The sequence below is a fragment of the Neomonachus schauinslandi genome, chromosome 11 (genome assembly GCF_002201575.2).
Source record: "Neomonachus schauinslandi chromosome 11, ASM220157v2, whole genome shotgun sequence".
NCBI lineage: Eukaryota > Metazoa > Chordata > Mammalia > Carnivora > Phocidae > Neomonachus > Neomonachus schauinslandi.
This window is the reverse complement of record NC_058413.1, coordinates 72,012,955-72,020,053: the sequence shown is the minus strand read 5'-3', so window position 1 is coordinate 72,020,053 and position 7,099 is coordinate 72,012,955. Positions and strand designations below refer to the sequence as shown.

Here is a 7,099-nt window from a genome sequence, read left to right as displayed (position 1 = left end):
ATACTTCGAAAAAATCCAGTATGTTTTCTATATGGTAATTTATTTTAAAATACTTCAGTACTAACAGTATGGTAAAAATCCATTTGCAGGTTAACCTTGCATCAGCCAGAAAAAATGTGTTTCCCTGACAGTGTCACTCATTCCAAAAGCCTAATGGCGGAACTCCCCCACTCCCCTGGCCCCACTGGGTGGGAGAACATTTTCAGAAGTTTGTCTGGCTCCCGGCCTGATTCCCTCTCCCCGCCAGGCCGCGCAGCTAACTGCTGGTTTCTGCATCTCCTGGTGTTTGAAGACAGCTGTTCTCATTAGGACTTACTAGCTGTGATGTGAGTCAGAGGCCGCAGGTCCCCCGAGCGCTCAGACGCTGGTAATGAAAGAGAAGAGGCACTCTATATTTCCAAAGGAAATATGTACCTTCTAGTACAGTTCATAGGGCAGCAAAAAGCATTTTCAGAATCGATAACACTCTCAGAATTAAAGGTCCAGGACACCACACTAGGACTCTGCCCATTAGCTCTGTATCTAGAGGGAAGAGAAACGTCCACCTGCTTTGTGGGCCTTCCCATTCACCAACAGCTTTAATGACCTTTAGAATAATACAACTCCAGATCTAGCCTCCCCAGCCGGGAACTCTCACCTGAGCTCCAGACAGGTCCGTCTGTTGTCGACCAGCTCCAATGTCTCACACATGTTCATTACACTGTCCCCAAAACCTGTTGCTTGGTGCTGCCCCCCTCCCCTGCGTCTGTCCCACCCAGTGTATCATTATATCATCTGCCATCTGGAACTCACAGTGTGTGTCCACATACTAAAATGTGAACGGCTTAATTCAATAAAATTTTTCTTTTCATTCAAGGGCCCAAGCAGAGAGATGCCATTTTCACATGTGATGCTTCCAAGGTCACTCTGTTCATAAATGTCCGGGCAGTCAGCAAGGGCACAGAGAGTAGATGTGGCCTGTAGCTGATAGTTTGCTGACCCTCGCTTGAGAATGTCAGCTCTATAAGATCAGGAGACTTCCCTGTCTTGTTCACTCTATATCTCCTGTATTCAAATGTACTGACCTTCCTGGGGAAGAGAGAATCTTCATATTGTGTTCGAACTGAAATCTGCTAGAGGTGCTCTTTATTTCAAGCAGGATGCAAAAAGAAAAATCTTCACTGGAATCTGATGTTTTCTTGCTAATGGAAGAAACCAGTCAGTATATGTAAAATAGTGAGTTAATTAATAGTAGACTTGGTGAGTGCATTTAAGGCTTGTGAGCAAAATCAACTTTCTTTAACAAATATATTCAACAATCTAAATAAACAAATAATGTTCCCCTAAAATAAATGCTAAACACATTTTGTAGTTATAATTAATACATGGTTAAGGTTTTTAGTTCTATGAAAGTAAATGAAATTTTTGTAGTTAAATAACTGAATATCTTGGAGAGCCAACAATTTGCTTTTCAACACCCTGGGACTATTGGTGAGAGAGAGAGAAAGAGAGAGATTTTAATCAAGAGAGAGATAACTAATACTTGTTGGATATCAGAAGGCATTAAAAAGGGCATATAATATGGACAAAGGATTATGTAGGCCAACTTTCCTTCTAATTGTAAATATTTCGTATAAGTCATGAGTCAAAGAAGAAATCATAACAGAAATTAGAAAATATTTTACACCGAAAATTAACAGAATACAACATATTGAACTTGAGATGCAGCTAAAAAAAGACTCAAAGGAAAATTTATCCTTTTCCTATGTATATAAGAAAAGAACAGAAGATGAAAAATTAAATATCTAAGCATTCAAACAGCAAAATAAACCCAAAGAAATTTTAAAAGGAGACAGTCAAAATTCTAATAAAATAGAAAGCGCAGATATAACAGAAAGATTCTTTGTAAAACTAATAGAATTGACAAAGTCCTAAAAAGATTCATAAAGTCAAAAAGAGAAGGTACAAAAGAAGGAAATCTTGCCATTTGTAACAACATGGATGGACTGTAAGGGTGTTAGGCTAAGTGAAGTGAGTCAGACAGAGAAAGACAAATAGCATATGATCTTCACTTATCTGTGAAATCTAAAAACAAACAAAAACCGCAAACTCATAGATAACAAAGAATAGATTGATGGTTGCCAGAGACAGGGGCTGGGGGTAGGCAAAATGGCTAAAGGGGGGCAAAAAGTACAAACTTCCAGTTATAAAATGAATCATGGGGTTGTAATGTACAACATGGTGACTGTAGTTAATAATACTGTATTGTATATTTGAAAGTTACTAAGAAAGTAGATTTTTTTTTTTTTTAAAGATTTTATTTAGTTATTTGACAGAGAGAGAAATAGCGAGAGCAGGAACACAAGCAGGGGGAATGGGAGAGGGAGAAGCAGGCTTCTTGCCGAGCAGGGAGCCCAATGTGGGACTCGATCCCAGGACCCTGGGATCATGACCTGAGCCGAAGGCAGACGCTTAACGACTGAGCCACCCAGGCGCCCAAGAAAGTAGATCTTATCACAAGTTCTCATCACAAGAAAAAAATTTGTGACTATGTGTGATAGTGGGTGTTAACTAAACTAATTGTGGTGATCATTTCACAATATACACAAATATGGAATCATTATGTTGTACACTTAAACTAATATAATGTTGTATGTCAATTATATCTCAATTTAAAAAAGAGAGAAGGTACAAATAACAAATAATAGTAATAGAAAGAGATATTACTACAGATGCTGCAGATACTAAAATATAATAAGAAAATACTATGAATAATTTTAGGACAGTAAATTTTATATGAAATAGACAAATTTCTGGAGAAATGCAATTTATCAAAACTGACAAGAAGTAAGACATTTGGGTAAAGTGAAAATAATTTAACAAATTGAATCAGGTAGCAAAAATTTCCCACACAAAAAACTCAAGCCTAGATGATTCCAGGTGCAAATTCTACATAATATTTAAAGAAAAAAGAGAGAAGGGAGGGGGAGGGAAAGAAAAAGGAAGAAGAGGAGAAGGAAGAAGAGAAGGAAGGAGAGAGTATAAAGATTGGAAAGAAATAAAATGGTTGTTATTTGAAGATAATATATTTATTAAAAATCTTAATGAAATCTACTGACATTGATGAAAGAATTTAGAAAGATTGCCAAATTAAAAAAAAAAAATCAATATAGAAGAGTGAGCTACATTTCTACATGTTAGCAAGAAAACTTTAGAAAATGACATTTTAAAAAATATTCAATTTACCATATGATCAGGGTATTAGTTGCAAACAACAGAGCTGACTGCACAGACTGGGGGGGTTGGGGGGGGGGCTCATGCTGACGCTAAGTTTCTAGAAACAAGCAGCAGACTGCCCTGAGAGAGACAGGAATTCAACCACTATTGTCCCACTGATGACAGTTCTGCTCTGAAACTCAACCACACGCTGCCCTCTGACACTCAGTGATTCTGCCCCAGCCCCCACCAGCCAGTCATTTCCCACATGGGGACCCTTGCCTCAAGTTGTTCACTTCCTTCCCCCCACCCACCCCGCAACTGTATTAGTCTTTTTATTCTTTTTGTAATCTCTTCCAGAGTTAACTACTTCCGGTTGTAGGTGATGAATTGTATGAGGAATCCACTTCAAATGTTGGCCCAGCTATGAGCATAGTCTTTCTCTTTAGTTGAACTCAGAATGAAGACTTGTGGTTCTTGTTTTTTTCATATTCCAGTTCCAGAAATTTTCACTGTAAAAGTTATCTGTAGGCGGCCTTCTGCTTCCTAGCAGTAATCTCCAACCAGGCTCTAGCTTCTCCAGGACACTACGCAGGATGGATTTAAATATGTGTTAAACTAAGAGGCATTTTATTTTAGACAATCTACATGACATGTTTTTTTCTTTAAAACAATGGCTCCGCTCCAAATAAATCAAGGTCAAAACAAATGAAGAGCTCAAGAGGACATCAGTCCCATCTGTCTAAGTCCTGGTGTCGTGTGGATGAAGAGCTGCAACCGGTTATGACAACAGGTGATACATCCAAAGTCATAGCCAAATTCGTCAACATTTTTCCATTTCTAAACCATCCTTAAAGAAAATCACCTACAGGGCCACACCATCCTCACGGGAGTCCAGCAGAACAACCCTGCCATCTGGATTCATGTTTTCACCAATGAAGAACTGGTAGTTTTTGAAATTAGCAAGGATGTGCTTGATGTGTTCTGCAGCCCCTGTCATAAAAGGTTTTAGTCTTTCTGGCCTCTGTTCTTCAAGTTTGCCTTTGATTGCTTTCATGTAATCTTTGATGTATTTCTTGTAGGCTTCTTTTGTGAAGCTGGTTTCCTGCAAGTGATGGTTTTTGAAAATATCAACACCAGTGATGACTGCTTTCGGTACCTTCACCCTCCTGGCCTTCAGCGGGAGCTGAAGTGAGTCCTCAGTGTTACCCTCTGTCCTACTGACCATCTTTCCTCTCCACCTCCAGGCACAGCCTGTCCACCATCTCCCGGATCTTGTAGATGTCAGAGAACATCTCATCCTGGCTGATGAGGTCCCCGTAGATGATCATGGCAATGGCTGGAGAGAAGGTGATACTATTTTAGCAGGAGCCGGGAGCTCTGAGCAAGTGTGGTGCAGCCCGAATGGCAATGAGAGGAGGGGGGAACTGGAGGGGAAAAAAAAGCTCAAGTTTTTCACTTCTAAATTAAAATCTCATGTAAGTGAATCTGGTGGGTGGCCTGGGTCACCTATGCCAGTCCCAGGGTCAAAGGACACCATGGAGCAGAATTTCCTGGGTTTTCCTCCTTCGGAAATATGAAGTATCTTGGGAAAAAAAAACAACAAATAAACTGTGTTCAAGAATTTACAGAGAAAAGAATGAATGTTACTGAAAGAAATGAAAACAAACCTAAATAAATTGAAAAATCATACATGCAAAGACTCGGTATTGTTACATAGTAAATTCTTCCACAAACTTATCTAGACATTTTTGTAATTCTAAAGTCCTAACAAGATTTTTGTAGGATTCAACAAAATGATTCTAAGATTTTTATGGAAATTGCTACGAGCCCCAAATGGTTAAGAATAGTGTAGAGAAGTTGGTCTGCCAGAAATCAAGGCTCACTTTAAAGCTACAATAGTTAAGAAAATGTGGTTTAGTGCAGGGAGAGATAACTAGATCAGTAAAACAGAGTAGAGAGCTCTGAAATAAATCTATTAATATATGGGCAGAGAAACATCTGCAGAAAAGGTACTGTGGATTCATGGAGCAAGGCCAGTCTTTAGAGTAAATGGTGCTCAGACAACAACAAGGTATTGTATATGGATAAAAATGGAGTTGCATTCCTACCTTATACCATACACAAAGTCAATTCCGTGGGGAAGGCAAGATTCTAAAGAATATAGGATGATTCTTTCAAGAGGTGATAAAGTAATAATAAAGGAAGAGTTTGATAAATTGGACCACATTAAATGAAGAACTTAAAAAAAACCCAGAAAACAACAAAAAGAAACAGACAAAAAAAACCCACAAAATAACAACAAAACACCGTAAAGAGAATAAAAAGGCAAGCCACAGAGAGGAAAAAGATATTTGTGTCACATAAAACCAGTAACACACGGGCGCCTGGGTGGCTCAGTTGGTTGAGCGGCTGCCTTCGGCTCAGGTCATGATCCTGGAGTCCCGGGATCGAGTCCCGCATCGGGCTCCCTGCTCGGCGGGGAGTCTGCTTCTCCCTCTGACCCTCCTCCCTCTCATGCTCTCTGTCTCTCATTCTCTCTGTCTCAAATAAATAAATAAAATCTTTAAAAAAAAAAAAACAATAACACACTAGAATGCAGAATATATGGTAAACTCCTACAAATCAGTAAGACTAGATAAACAACAACCTAGTAGAAGACAAGATAAAAATCCTCAATAGGTACTTTGCAAAAGAGAAGATCCAAATGCAGAATAAATGCTTATCCTTCAACATATTAGTCATTAGGGAAATACAAATTAAGGAGGTAACATTGCATATCCTCCTGATTGGCAAAATTAAAATATCTTACACTACCAAACGGTGGCCAGATCAGGGAGTATAAATTGGCACCACCACTCTGAAAAACAACTGGATAGTATTCAGTGAATTTGAAGATGCATATAAACCTAAGACTCCACAGCTCTGCTCTTAGCTGTATTCTCTAGCAAAATATGCACACATGTAAACCAGGATACATGGATGATCATGGCATAAAAAGCGACACACAGTATGATGCCTTCATAGTAGATTCAAAATAGGCAAAACTAAATAATGGTATTTAGGTTATACACATTGGTCATAAAATGATAAAAGTAAACAAATGATTATTACACAATTTAATGTAGTAGTTAACTTCTTGGGTGGAGACGTTTGTGACGGAGAATGGGCACGAGGAGAGCTTCTAGAGTGTTGACAAGATTTTTTTTCTTGACTAGAGTGGCAGTTACGTGGGTATTTGCCGTATAATTATAGCTCAGTCACGCATGTATACTTTATGCACTGCTTGGGCTGTGTTATGTTTCACAACTGAAAGAGGAGCAGGGCTTGCAATGTTTTCAATTTAAGCAATAAATTAGTTTCTCTATAAAATATCATGGTAACATAATTTCCTTTAATATTTTTAAAGACTGATTCAAAGTCTAGGCTTATCATTTAATTCCACATATAGTAAGTGCTCAGATTTGTGGAACGGATACATAGCCTGATGTGGGAAACAAAGGCAGAAGAAAAATTATTAAATTTCCTTATTACCTACAGTCCATTGACAGGTCCTTGAAACAGGCAGAGTGACATTCCTCTAGGGACTCAACTGCTTGGATGTTGATGTCGACACCTTGCTAAGGGCAAAAGGCCCACCTAGCCTGAACACCCCCCACCCCCAGGATCCTGTAAGTCTACTTTAATGTATAAAAATTCCTTTAGAAACTTCCTTTATCTCTAAACCCCCCCAAGATACATGTTGGAAATCATCCCCCAAGCATATGGTCCACTGATATACATCTGAAGGTTCTCATGACTAAGGTTTTATTAGACAGTAATAAATGACCTTTTCCCAACAATAGCTAGCCCTCTCGAGGTCCTGGAAACCTTGTTTCCAAAATTTCTTGGAGAGACTTAATTA

The 7,099-nt window shown here is 38.8% G+C and overlaps 1 pseudogene; it reads right to left on the bottom strand.

The window, feature by feature from the left end:
- Positions 1-4,018: 4,018 nt before the first annotated feature.
- Positions 4,019-4,526, bottom strand: LOC110570987 (annotated as a pseudogene).
- Positions 4,527-7,099: the final 2,573 nt, after the last annotated feature.